Genomic DNA, 14,695 nt, shown 5'->3' with positions numbered 1-14,695 from the left:
ATATATGTAGATCTGTGGAATAATTGGAGCCGCCAACTGAAAATGAGGCTGACATCAGCGCCGCACGTAGGTCCGGAATCGACAGCTGTTTATTTTGGGGTTTTTTTTTACACATAGGATGAATATTCCGGTGGATTTAATGATTTGGAGTGACACGGATGGTTTGTTAAAATTGATGTTTATATTACATTTATTTGATATATCTAGTCTGACGTCCGTGGCACACGTATTCTTTCCGGCGTCGTTTTTTTTTTTTTTTTTTTTTTTCTCAAGTGACACGGAAGACGAAGATTCTGATGGATTTATTGATTTGGAGTGACATGCATGGTTCGATAAAATAGTTGTTTATATTTTTGTTATTTCATACATAGTTTCATATATATTGTTATATGGGCCTGTAGCAAAATTTGAACTGCAACGCGCCGCTGACATCGGACTTGTTGACTTGACTTAAATCACTGACATTCAGTCTTCAGGTCCATGTCACATGGGCTACCAATCGGAATATAATGGGGTCAGCTGGTCTAGTATGGGGCTCATTGGTGCAGGGGAATGATTCTTGCCTAGGGTTCTTTGATTACCCGGGTAAAACTCCCGGACGGGCTCTTCTTTGAAACACTGTTGTCTATCGTTGTGTGGAGTGTTTGACAGGCCAATGTTACACAGAATGTAACATGGTCTGCAAGCTTTCTTTGAGGCTCGTTGGTCTAGGGCATGGGTGTCAAACTCATTTTTGTCGCGGGCCACATTGTAGTCAAAGTTTCCCTCGACGGGCCATTATGACTGTCAACCCAAATAAATAAACGCCTCATATTATATACAGTATAAGCTACAAAACAAACTGACAAATAATTGCTTTTTCAAATCAGACTCGTGGAAACTTTTCACATATTTCAAAAATAATTTTAAGAAGATTCTTAAAAGTTCCGACAATTTGCAATGTTAGTATGACATAGATTTAATGCACAATTTGTCGTTGCGGGCCACAGAAAATGATACGGTGGGCCATAACTGCCCCCCGGGCCTCGAGTTTGACACCAGTGGTCTAGGGGTATGAATCTTGCTTTGGGTGTGAGAGGTCTGGGGTTTAACTCCCAGATGATCCCTTCGTTAAAACATTGCTGTTGATCAACTAGCCCCATTTCATCTGAGGTGCATGTCACATGGGCTGTCAATTGAAACGAAACGGGTTGTGTTCATTTACCTTGGGTCTCTTGAATCTGTTGTTTCGATTCTCATCACTTGAATCTGCCGTCATGTGTCATCCATTGCGCCACTCACCCTACAAGACTGTATCGACTGTAAACTTGTGTGGAAAACTGTCATTGTCCAAAGGAAGGCTGTTTAGCAACAGTGACCAGCAGACAAATTCAACAAGGTCATTTGATTATACCATAACCCGGATTCGAATCGAGCATTAACCACTACACGATCATGGCCTGTATGCAGTAGCGTTAATAAGATGCACATGTTGGCCATGATCGTATAGTGGTTAGTACTCTGCGTTGTGGCCGCAGCAACCCCGGTTCGAATCCGGGTCATGGCACACTCCAATTACTGTGTGGAATTTGTCCCTTTCTTAATATTGCTAAACAGCCATCTTTTGGACAATGACGATTTTCCACACGTTTGCGGTCGATAGCGTTAACTTGTAGGGCGAGTGGCGCAATGGATAAAGCATCATGGCGTATTCAAATAATGTCACCCATTTTTTATTTTATTTTTTCATTTTTGCAAAAGCTTACAAGACACATATTCCCGTGGGGCTCGTGGAGCAATGGATAACGAACGCATCTGTCTACAGATCAGAAGATTCCAGGACTCCTGGCCAGCTCACATGCCATTTTGTGGTCAACATTAGCTATGTGTAATTTCTGTGAACTATTGGGTTGAAGTAACTCACAGACACTGTCAACCAATAGTCTTTCCAATTTTGTCTCATCTCGAGACTTAGGGATCATCGGATCTGCGTAGTTATTGGATAGTTCCACCAACATTTTAACATCAACAATCTTTCATGGTCTGCTTGAGTGTCGTGGCTGAAGATCCTAGAGAAAAGACCCTAAACATGCAACTGCATGTTGGCCATAATATAGCATTGAGGCGGCTGCAACCCCAGTTTGAATCTGGTTAATAGCCGAATGAACTTGTTGCAGTTATTTTTTATTCACCCTCAACAGTCTTACGTTGGACCATGACAAATTTACATACACGCAAGCTTACAGAAAATGACAACTTCCCGTGGGGCTAGTGGCTCGTTCCTTGCTCTGAACGGACAGCCAAAACGATTCCTAACACTTACTAATCAAGTCCTAACCAATTCCTGTGTGTGTATGGGGGAGGGGGGGGGGGGGCAAAGGAACCAATCAGATGGGCCGAATCCATGCATGGCCGATGACGGCAGTGATCAACACAGTGATATTTGAGAATTGAAATGAAGTTTATAGGATTTGCAGACAGTGTACAATCATTATTTAAACAAAAGTAGGCAGGCGCATACATTTGGAAACCCCAACAGAAAAATGACATCAATATTTAGTAGTTCCTCCTTTTGCAGAAATAACTGCCTCTGAACCAGTGGTTCTTAACCTGGATTCGGTCAAACTCTAGGGGTTCGGTGAGTCGGTCTCAGGGGTTTAGCAGAGCCTCCCTCCACTGCGGAGGTCCGAACACACCTGATTTATAAATTCGTGATAACGCATATCTGAACTGGTCTCGCAAAGGCAACAGCAGAAGTACTACTGATTTGCTGGTATATCATTTGTCGTGAATTCATGCATTGTGTTGGTTTTATTCTTTCAACAAGGTAGTGTCCATGCACTTCTGCATAAGTTCCGCTCTAGTCTTCTGGCCCAACTCTTTCGTACATATGATGACCATGGAAAGTTCTTTGCGAATGATCAATCTTTGCCTTTCATGTTCATCGGGACTACCCTTTTAATAGGTACCTACACTGTGTATTTGGATAGAGACTGCTGAAAGGGGACACATATATGCCTCGTGAACTACATGCATTACTGCGGGTGAAGAAGAGTGAACAAATAAGTCAGCAGACAAGCTTGCCGATTTATTAGTGCCCAGAAGAGCAGCACTCTGTTCCGTACTGTAACCTGCTAGGTTTGTTCCCGGTTCTTTATCTTTAATGCTCGATATGCTAACAGCAATTACCAAGAGGCAGCCTTCACAGTTTAACTCTTTAATGTATGCCAGAATGATCGATGCACAGCTGTGGAGCCCTTTCTGCCAGATGCGAAAGAAGGTCCCTCTCTCAGCGCCAAGGTTCCTGCTCTTATACTACTCTGGGCCGCCTTCCTGCAAGGAGGCGACTCTGCCTAATCTGTATGATAACGTGTGACCTTGTCGTCTTAACTGAGAGCGAATTCTACATATGTGCAAAGGGTGTCATAGAGAAGAGAAAGCTAATAAAGCAAGAGAAGGGTTGCAGCAATATAACGGCATAGCTCAAGCTACCCAGCTAAACACATGTGCCAAAGAGGCCTATTCTAACAAACCGTTGGTGAGAATGGCTAGAGATAGACTCTTATTGTTCCTCCCCACGGAAATCTTTAGTAAAAGGCGAACAATTTATTCGATCTGAAGAGAAAAAAGAATGAGCTGATAATCTGGGTGAAAACGGGCCACCCTACTGCTGGTCTCACCAAATTCACAGGCGGTCTCACACTCAAATTGCAGCAACCATTCCTTCTAATACAAACAATAGACGTTCATAGATTTACTATACTTAGAAGGCCTCAACCTAAATAGAAGGTTTAAACGAACGAGTATTTTGTGTTCATTAATGTCTTTTTTACTTAAAACATTGTTGGCGCACAGGATTGTAGGTACCTGATCGAACACATTCTTTCAAACAGCGATTGGGCGTCTATTTTGAGTATTGAAGGTAAAAACAGTTGTATGTCTTGGTACGTGTACTTTTGATATCAGAGAATGGGAAATGATCCCATCTCTGTGTTTTATTTGAAAACATGTGATTTCATAACGACACAAATCGGGAAAGAAAATACGAACGTAATTTCTCAAATGATTTCTCAAATTTCAGAAGTGCTCTATATCTCTCGTGTCGCAAATAATTGAGGCTTTTGTTGTTGCAGCGGAGGTGAATTTGGAGTGTAATTCACCTCCACTGCGACGGTGGCGTTCGAGATTTGACATTTGAATATAAATCTGTCCGTTACATTCCGATTGGTAGCGAATATGACATGGACCTGAGGACTGCATTTTAGTGATGAACGAATTCTGATTAATATCATAGCCGGTTTGGGCGTGCCGTTTCAGGGTCATATTTTGTTTCTACCGCTGCCTCGTGGCAGCCAGGCCTAAAAAAAGATGGGAACACCTGAGGGAGGGAGTTTCACCAAGATGAATTTGGAAGAACTTTATGAAATAAAGTTGATGTTAAAACATAGGTGGACGTAATGTCTGGAAGCCTGCGTTCAACAGAAGGCTGTTTGGCAACAGTGAACAACGGACAAATTCAGCAAGGTAATTTACTGACGCCATGACCCAGATTCGTTCCGGTGATGCTACGGCCACAACACTATACGATCATGACCAATATGCAATCGCATACAATAAGTTTAGGGTCTTTTCTTTAGGATCTTCAGCCAAGACACCCATGAAAGAATGTTGATGTTAAAATGTCGGTGGAACTATCCAACTGTGCAGATCCGATGATCCCAAAGATTTGGGGTGAGACAACATTGAAAAAACGTTTTGCTTTGTTTACAGTGTCACTTATTTTGTGGCTTACCTTTTCTTCGTTACACATCTAAAGTATCGTATCATTTTACCTTGCGGCTTATACTACACCGTACATACCATATCACGTCGCCTATTCAACTCATGCATGAGATGCGATGGCTGAAATATTTAGGCGATGGGTTGCTACTCCATTGTGCTCTCCACTCATCATTTCATATCACATCCTCGTCGGTTTCACATTCACATCCAAAGTATCTTGGCACAACATACGTAACATGACTTATCAACACAAGACGAGGTGGCCGAGAGGTTAAGGCGATGGATTGCTAATCCGTTGTGCTCTGCACGCATGGGTTCAAATCCCATCCTCGTCGAAGGCTTGCTTTGAGAGAATATTTGCCACAAACTAAACAGGAAAGAGGGTTCTTACCTGTGTATGTGTTTTGAACTGTCGCTTCTCTGAGAATCTTTGACCACAAACTGAGCAGGCAAAAGGTTTTTCTCACCAGTGTGGGTTCTTGTGTGTCTTTTGAAGTTTCCCATCTCTGAGAATCTTTGGCCACAAACTGAGTAAGAAAAAGGCTTTTCACCTGTGTGTGTTCTTGCATGTGTTTCTAAATTTACCTTCTGAGAGAATCTTTGGCCACAAACTGAGCAGGAAAAAGGGTTCTTACCAGTGTGGGTTGTTGTGTATCTTTTCAAGCTTCCTTTCTCTGAGAATCTTTGGCCACAAGCTGAGCAGGAAACATTTTTTTCACCTGTGTGTGTTCTTCCATGTGTTTTTAAGTTTACCTTCTGGGAGAATCTTTGAAATTCTGCTGGAATGTAATGGGGTCAGCTGGTCTACTATGGGGCTCATTGGTGCAGGGGAATGATTCTCGCCTAGGGTTCTTTGATTGCCCGGGTTAAACTCCCGGACGAGCTCTTCTTTGAAACACTGTTGTCTATCGTTGTGTGGAGTCAAAGTCAAAGTCAAAGTCAGCTTTATTGTCAATTTCTCCACATGCCAAAGACACACAAAGAAACCGAAATTTCGTTCCCCCCTATCCCACGGTGACAAGACATGGCTCACAACAGACAAACAAGTAAACAAGTATAACAAAAGCGTGCTGAATAAATAATGAATAAATAACACAACAATAAATAAATAAATAAATAAATAAATAAATAAATAAATAAATAAATAAATAAATAAATAAATACATAAATAAATAAATAAATAAATAAATAAATAAATAAATAAATAAATAAATAAATAAGAGGAGCAGAAAAAAAAGGAGCAAGTGCGCGTACAGCAGACATTCCCGAAAATAGCGCAACAGTGCCGCACGCTACGCAGAAGGGGGTAGCGAGTTCAGGGCCCTAACAGCCTGGAGAAAGAAGCTGTTGGGGAGTCTGGTGGTGCGGGAGCGCAGGCTCCTGTACCTCTTCCCAGAGGGCAGAAGGTCAAACAAAGAGTGAGCCGGGTGACTCACATCTCTGGCAATCGAGGTTGCCTTGCGGGCGAGATGGGAGGTGTAAATGTCCTTCAGGGAGGGGAGCGAAGCACCAATAGTCTTACCAGCCGTATTCACTATGCGCTGCAGGGCCTTCAAGTTCTGTTCAGTGCAGTTACCACCCCAGACAGCGATGCAACTGGTGAGGACGCTCTCAATGGTGCCATGGTAGAATGTAGACAGGACTGCCTGAGGAGCACATGCACGCCTGAGCTTCCGCAGGAAGTACAGGCGGCGCTGAGCTTTCTTTGCCAGTGACGAGGTGTTTGCGGACCAGGAGAGGTCCTCACTGATGTGCACCCCCAGGAACTTGGTGCAGCTCACCCTCTCCACCACAGCACCGTCAATGATCAGCGGCAGGTGTGTTGTGTGACCCTTCCGGAAGTCAACAATGATTTCCTTGGTCTTATTGACGTTCAGCAGGAGGTTGTTGTCCCTGCACCACGTGGTCAACTTCCGACCTCTACCGAGTCTCGTCGCCTTTCGTGATGAGACCCACCAGAGTCGTGTCGTCAGCAAACTTCACTATGTGGTTGTCGCTGTAGGTCGCAGTGCAGTCATGCGTCAGCAGGGTGAAGAGCAATGGACTGAGCACGCAGCCCTGTGGGGCCCCCGTGCTCAGCGTGATGCTGGCGGAGATTTTGTCGCCAACACGCACCACCTGAGGCCTCTGACAGAGGAAGTCCAGTATCCAGTTGCAGAGGGAGGTACTGAGGCCCAGCTCATCGAGTTTGCAGATGAGTCGCTGCGGCACAATGGTGTTGAAGGCAGAGCTGAAGTCCACAAACAGCAACCTCACATATGAGTCCTTTCTCATATGACAGGCCAATGTTACACAGAATGTACCATGGTCTGCAAGCTTTCTTTGAGGCTCGTTGGTCTAGGGCAGGGGTGTCAAACTCATTTTTGTCGCGGGCCACATTGTAGTCAAAGTTTCCCTCGATGGGCCATTCTGACTGTCAACCCAAATAAATAAACGCCTCATATTATATACAGTATAAGCTACAAAACAAACTGACAAATAATTGCTTTTTCAAATCAGACTCGTGGAAACTTTTCACATATTTCAAAAATAATTTTAAGAAGATTCTTAAAAGTTCCGACAATTTGCAATGTTAGTATGACATAGATTTAATGCACAATTTGTCGTTGCGGGCCACAGAAAATGATACGGTGGGCCATAACTGGCCCCCGGGCCTCGAGTTTGACACCAGTGGTCTAGGGGTATGAATCTTGCTTTGGGTGTGAGAGGTCTGGGGTTTAACTCCCAGATGATCCCTTCGTTAAAAGCCCCATTTCATCTGAGGTGCATGTCACATGGGCTGTCAATTGAAACGAAACGGGTTGTGTTCATTTACCTTGGGTCTCTTGAATCTGTTGTTTCGATTCTCATCACTTGAATCTGCCGTCATGTGTTATCCATTGCGCCACTCACCCTACAAGACTGTATCGACTGTAAACTTGTGTGGAAAACTGTCATTGTCCAAAGGAAGGCTGCTTAGCAACAGTGACCAGCAGACAAATTCATCAAAGTAATTTGATTATACCATAACCCGGATTCGAATGGAACACAACCATTAACCACTACACGATCATGGCCTGTATGCAGTAGCGTTAAATAAGTTGCGCATATTGGCCATGATCATATAGTGGTTAGTACTCGGTGTTGTGGCTGCAGCAACCCTGGTTCGAATCAGGGTCATGGCATACTCAAATAACTATGTGGAATTTGTCCCTTGCTCACTATTGCTGAACAGCCATCTTTTGGACAATGACGATTTTCCTCACGTTTGCGGTCGATAGCCTTAACTTGTAGGGCGAATGGCGCAATGGATAAAGCATGATGGCATATTCAAATAATGTCACCCATTTTTTTTTTGTTTTTCATTTTTGCAAAAGTGTTACACACAAGTTTATAAGCCACATATTCCTGTGGGGCTCGTGGAGCAATGGATAACGCATCTGTCTACAAATCAAAAGATTCCAGGACTCCTGGCCAGCTCACATACCATTTTGTGGTCAACATTAGCTATGTGTAATTTATGTGAACTTTTGGGTTGAAGTAACTCACAGACACCATCAAAAAATAGTCTTTCCAACTTTGTCTGATCTCAAGTCTTAGGAATCATCGGATCTGCGTAGTTATTGGATAGTTCAACTAACATTTTAACATCGACATTCTTCCATGGTCTGCCTGGGTGTCGTGGCTGAAGTTCCTAGAGAAAAGACCCTAAACATGCAACTGCATATTGGCCATAATATAGCAATGAGGCGGCTGCAACCCCAGTTTGAATCTGGTTAATAGCAGAATAAACTTGTTGCAGTTATTTTTTATTCACCCTAAACAGTCTTACGTTGGACCATGACAAATTTACATACACACAAGCTTACAGAAAATAACAACTTCCCGTGGGGCTAGTGGCTTGTTTCTTGCTCTGAACAGACAGGCAAAACGATTCCTAGCATTTACTAATCAAGTCCTAACCAATTCCTGTGTGTATGGGGGGGCAAAGTAACCAATCAGATGGCCCGAATCCATGCATGGCGGATGATGGCAGTGATCAACACAGATATTTGAGAAGTGAAATGAAGTTTATAGGATTTGCAGACAGTGTGCAATCATTATTTAAACAAAAGTAGCCAGGTGCATACATTTGGAAACTCCAACAGAAAAATGACAGCAATATTTAGTAGATCCTCCTTTTGCAGAAATAACTGCCTCTAAACCAGTGGTTCTTAACCTGGATTTGGTCAAACTCTAGGGGTTCGGTGAGTCGGTCTCAGGGGTTCAGCAGAGCCTCCACTGCGGAGGTCCGAACACACCAGATTTATAAATTCGTGATAAAGCATATCTGAACTGGTCTTGCAAAGGCAATAGCAGAAGTCACACCGATTTGCTGGTATGTCATTTGTCGTGAATTCATGCATTGTGTTGGTTTTATTCTTTCAGCAAGGTGGTGTTCATGCACTTCTGCATGAGTTCCGCTCTATTCTGGCCCAACTCTTTCGGTGCAGCCGTTGTACATATGATGACCCTGGAAAGTTCTTGGCGAATTATCCATCTTTGCCTTTCATGTTCATCGGGTCTACCATTTTAATAGGTATCTACACTGTGTATTTGGATAGAGACTGCTGAAAGGGGAAGCATATATGCCTCGTGAACTATATTTATTACTGCGGGTGAAGAAGAGTGAACAAATAAGTCATCAGACAAGTTTGCCGATTTATTAGTGCCCAGAAGAGCAGCACTCTGTTCCGTACTGTAACCTGTTAGGTTTGATCCCAGTTCTTTATCTTTAATGCTCGATATGCTAACAGTAATTACCAAGAGGCAGCCTTCACAGTTTAACTATTTGATGTATGCCAGAATGATCGATGCACAGCTGTGGAGCCCTTTCTGCGAGATGCGAAAGAAGGTCCCTCTCCCAGCGCCAAGGTTCCTGCTCTTATACTACTCTGGGCCGCCTTTCTGCAAGGAGGCGACTCTGCCTAGCCTGTGTGATGACGTGTGACCTTGTAGTCTTAACTGAGAGCGACTTCTACATATGTGCAAAGGGTGTCATAGAGAAGAGAAAGCTAATAAAGCAAGAGAAGGGTTGCAGCGATATAACGGCATAGCTCAAGCTACCCAGCTAATCACATGTGCCAAAGAGGCCTATTCTAACAAACCGTTGCTGAGAATGGGTAGACGGGGAAGCCTGTAAGTGAGTCCGTCACTCGCATACTCCATCGCTTCTCGGCCTTTTGGCTAAAATCAAGTGTAGTCTCGGTTCTTGGGTTTGAGGGATTAAGTGAGCTGATCATAGAAGAGAGAATTTTAACCATAAAAGTGGTGCCAAAGAGGCCTATTCTAACAAACCGTTGGTGAGAATGGGTAGAGATAGACTCTTATTGTTCCTCCCCACGGAAATCTTTAGTAAAAGGCGAAAGATTTATTCCATCTGAAAAGAAAGAGAGATCTGATAATCTGGGTCAAAACGGGCCACGTCACTGCTGGTCTCACCAAATTCACAGGCGGTCTCACACTCAAATTGTAGCAACCAGTCCTTCTAATACAAACAATAGACGTTGATAGATTTACTATACTTACAAGGACTCAACCTAAATAGAAGGTTTAAACAAGTATTTTGTTTTCATTAATGTCTTTTTTACTTTAAACATCTTTGGCGCACAGGATTGTAGGTACCTGATCAAACCTTCTTTCAAACAGCGTCACCTATCGATTGGGCGTCTATTATGAGTATTGAAGGTAAAAACAGTTGTATGTCTTGGTACGTGTACTTTTGGTATGAGAGAATGGGAAATGATCCCATCTCTGTGTTTTATTTGAAAACGTGTGATTTCATAACTTTATTCAAATCGGGAAACAAAATACGATCGTAATTTCTCAAATGATTTTTCAAATTTCAGAAGTGCTCTATATCTCTCGTGTCGCAAATAATTGAGGCTTTTCTCGTTGCTGGCATGGTTTGGAGTGTAATTTACCTCCACTGTGATGGTGGCGTTCGATATTTGACATTTGAATATAAATCTGTCAATTTACTTTAGAAAGTAAATGTTGTTTTCTAGAAATCTATACTGAGATGTATGAGGAACAACAATTGGGCGTATTCTTAAAAAGACAGACCTACAGCCGACAAAAAGGTTTTGATACGTTCATATCATATGACGAGTCAGGAACGTGGTAATTCCATATTATTTTGCATTGACTAATTTGGTTAATACAGTTTAGCAAGCAAATGCACAGTTCCATAGTACAGTTAATAACATGCTCAAAAGCATTCAGTGTGTCACAGCACCGCAGACCTAAACTCCATGTGCGTACGACTGCGTGTGATTTTTGTTTTAATCAGAAAGACCAGGGGAGAGCGCGAACGCAGTCCACGACTGTTGTGTTTATACGGAGTAGAGATGAACGCGAATGCAACTTCTTTATTCAGCAACTTTTTATTTTCTCCCCACTCATGTCTTACATAGCAGTACAATGCCCCTGGCGCACCACAGAGCCCCCAACTGTCAACATTATTTGAGACCTCCAATAACAAACTATATAATATTATAGTTTCAACATACGATAATACTCACAAGCCCCTTATGATGAGTAATATAAATGGACTTAGTTTTCCCTCGCCCGGACGCGGGTCACCGGGGCCTCCCTCTGGAGCCAGGCCTGGAGGCGGGGCTCGAAGGCGAGCGTCTGGTGGCCGGGCCTTCGCCCATGGGGCCCGGCCGGGCATAGCCCGAAATGGAAACGTGGGTCCCCCTTCCCATGGGCTCACCACCTGTGGGAGGGGCCGAAGGGGTCGGGTGCAATGTGAGCTGGGCGGCAGCCAAAGGCGGGGACCTTGGCGGTCTGATCCCCGGCTGCAGAAGCTGGCTCTTGGGACATGGAATGTCACCTCTCTGGCTGGAAAGGAGCCCGAGCTGGTGTGTGAGGCAGAAAGATTCCGACTAGATATAGTCGGACTAGCCTCCACACACAGTTTGGGTTCCGGTACAAGCCCTCTCGAGAGGGGCTGGACTCTCTTCCACTCTGGAGTTGCCCACGGTGAGAGGCGTCGAGCAGGTGTGGGTATACTTATTGCCCCCCGGCTGGGCGCCTGCACATTGGGGTTCACCCCGGTGAACGAGAGGGTAGCCTCCCTCCGCCTTCGGGTGGGGGGACGGGTCCTGACTGTTGTTTGTGTCTATGCACCAAACAGCAGCTCAGAGTACCCACCCTTCTTGGGGTCCCTGGAGGAAGTGCTGGAGAGCGCTCCTTCTGGGGACTCTATCGTTCTACTGGGTGACTTCAATGCTCACGTGGGCAATGACAGTGAGACCTGGAAGGGCGTGATTGGGAGGAACGGCCCCCCTGATCTGAACCCGAGCGGTGTTCTATTGTTGGACTTCTGTGCTCGACACGGATTTTCAATAATGAACACCATGTTCAAACATAAGGGTGTCCATGTGTGCACTTGGCACCAGGACACCCTAGGCCGCAGTTCGATGATCGACTTTGTAGTCGTGTCATCGGATTTGCGGCCGCATGTTTTGGACACTCGGGTGAAGAGAGGGGCGGAGCTGTCAACTGATCACCACCTGGTGGTGGGTTGGCTCCGATGGTGGGGGAAGATGCCGGTCCGACCTGGCAGACCCAAACGCTCTGTGAGGGTCTGCTGGGAACGTCTGGCAGAATCTCCTGTCAGGAAGAGCTTCAACTCCCACCTCCGGCAGAGCTTTTCCCACGTCCCGGGGGAGGCGGGGGACATTGAGTCTGAGTGGACCATGTTCCGCGCCTCCATTGTTGAGGCGGCCGACCGGAGCTGTGGCCGTAAGGTCGTTGGTGCCTGTCGTGGCGGCAACCCCCGAACCCGCTGGTGGACACCGGCGGTAAGGGATGCCGTCAAGCTGAAGAAGGAGTCCTATCGGGCCGTTTTGGCCTGCGGGACTCCGGAGGCAGCTGACGGGTACCGGATGGCCAAGCGGAACGCGGCTTCGGCGGTTGCTGAGGCAAAAACCCGGGCGTGGGAGGAGTTCGTTGAGGCCATGGAGAATGACTTTCGGACGGCTTCGAGGAAATTCTGGTCCACCATCCGGCGTCTCAGGAGGGGGAAGCAGTGCAACGTCAACACTGTTTACAGTGGGGATGGCGTGCTGCTGACCTCGACTCGGGACGTCGTGAGTCGGTGGGGAGAATACTTCGAAGACCTCCTCAATTCCACCTACACGCCTTCCATTGAGGAAGCAGGGCCTAGAGACTCTGAGGCGGATTCTCCAATCTCTGGGGTCAAAGTCACTGAGGTAGTTAAAAAACTCCTCGGTGGCAAGGCCCCGGGGGTGGATGAGATCCGCCCAGAGTTCTTAAAGGCTCTGGATGTTGTGGGGCTGTCATGGCTGACACGCCTCTACAACGTTGCGTGGACATCGGGGACAGTGCCTCTGGATTGGCAGACTGGGGTGGTGGTTCCCCTCTTTAAGAAGGGGGACCGGAGGGTGTGTTCCAATTACAGGGGAATCACACTCCTCAGCCTCCCTGGTAAGGTCTATTCAGGGGTGCTGGAGAGGAGGGTCCGTCGGGAGGTCGAACCTCGGATTCAGGAGGAGCAGTGTGGCTTTCGTCCTGGCCGTGGAACAGTGGACCAGCTCTACACCCTCGGCAGGATCCTCGAGGGTGCATGGGAGTTTGCCCAACCAGTCCACATGTGTTTTGTGGACTTGGAGAAGGCGTTCGACCGTGTCCCTCGGGAGGTTCTGTGGAGGGTGCTTCGGGAGTACGGGGTGCCGAGCCAACTGATAAGGGCGGTTCGGTCCCTGTATCACCGATGCCAGAGTCTGGTCCGCATTTCCGGCAGTAAGTCGGATTCGTTCCCAGTGAGGGTCGGACTCCGCCAAGGCTGCCCTTTGTCACCGATTCTGTTCATAATTTTTATGGACAGAATTTCTAGGCGCAGCCGAGGCGTTGAGGGGGTCCGGTTTGGGGACCTCAGCATCGCGTCTCTGCTTTTTGCAGATGACGTGGTGCTGTTGGCTTCTTCAGGCCGTGATCTCCAGCTCTCGCTGGAACGGTTCGCAGCCGAGTGTGAAGCCGTCGGGATGAGGGTCAGCACCTCCAAATCCGAGTCCATGGTCCTCGATCGGAAAAGGGTGGAATGCCCTCTCCGGATCGGGGATGAGATCCTGCCCCAAGTGGAGGAGTTCAAGTATCTTGGAGTCTTGTTCACGAGTGAGGGGAGGATGGAGCGTGAGATCGACAGGCGGATCGGTGCAGCGTCGGCAGTAATGCGGACCCTGTACCGGTCCGTTGTGGTGAAGAGAGAGCTGAGCCAAAAGGCAAAGCTCTCAATTTACCGGTCGATTTACGCTCCTACCCTCACCTATGGTCACGAGCTATGGGTCGTGACCGAAAGAACGAGATCTCGGATACAAGCGGCCGAAATGAGTTTTCTCCGCAGGATGTCCGGGCTCTCCCTTAGAGATAGGGTGAGAAGCTCGGTCATCCGGGAGAGACTCGGAGTAGAGTCGCTACTCCTCCACGTTGAGAGGAGCCAGATGAGGTGGCTCGGGCATCTTATCAGGATGCCTCCTGGACGCCTCCCTGGGGAGGTGTTCCGGGCATGTCCCACCGGTAGGAGACCCCGGGGACGACCCAGGACGCGCTGGAGAGACTATGTCTCTCAGCTGGCCTGGGAACGCCTTGGGATCCCCCGGGATGAGCTGGATGAAGTGGCTGGGGAGAGGGAAGTCTGGGAGTCCCTCCTGAAGCTGTTGCCCCCGCGACCCGACCCCGGATAAGCGGAAGAAGATGGATGGATGGATGGATGGATGGATGGATGGATGGATAATACCACATCTCCCTTTTTCCAGGGATCATAGGGTAGACTGCCTTTGTCTCGTCAGACCTTAGAGCAGTGGTTCTTAACCTGGGTTCGATCGAACCCTAGGGGTTAGGTGAGTTGGCTTCAGGGGTTCGGCAGAGCTGGTATGTCATTGCCCCG

The 14,695-nt window shown here is 46.6% G+C and overlaps 4 non-coding genes across 4 annotated transcripts; 2 read left to right on the top strand and 2 right to left on the bottom strand.

Moving 5' to 3' along the window:
* The first annotated feature begins 1,474 nt into the window (after positions 1–1,474).
* Positions 1,475–1,546, top strand: trnah-gug (transfer RNA histidin (anticodon GUG)). Its single transcript has one exon. It is a non-coding gene; the product is annotated as a tRNA-His (tRNA).
* Positions 1,547–3,502: 1,956 nt separating this feature from the next.
* LOC125981581 (U5 spliceosomal RNA) lies at positions 3,503–3,614 on the bottom strand. The gene has a single exon (XR_007486069.1). It is a non-coding gene; the product is annotated as a U5 spliceosomal RNA (small nuclear RNA).
* A 1,400-nt stretch (positions 3,615–5,014) lies between these two features.
* trnas-gcu (transfer RNA serine (anticodon GCU)) lies at positions 5,015–5,096 on the top strand. The gene has a single exon. It is a non-coding gene; the product is annotated as a tRNA-Ser (tRNA).
* Positions 5,097–10,067: 4,971 nt separating this feature from the next.
* Positions 10,068–10,177, bottom strand: LOC125981579 (U5 spliceosomal RNA). The gene has a single exon (XR_007486068.1). It is a non-coding gene; the product is annotated as a U5 spliceosomal RNA (small nuclear RNA).
* Between the last annotated feature and the right edge of the window lie 4,518 nt (positions 10,178–14,695).

This window comes from Syngnathus scovelli, chromosome 14 (assembly GCF_024217435.2).
Source record: "Syngnathus scovelli strain Florida chromosome 14, RoL_Ssco_1.2, whole genome shotgun sequence".
Classification (NCBI taxonomy): Eukaryota; Metazoa; Chordata; class Actinopteri; order Syngnathiformes; family Syngnathidae; genus Syngnathus; species Syngnathus scovelli.
This window is presented reverse-complemented; position numbering and strand designations above follow the sequence as displayed.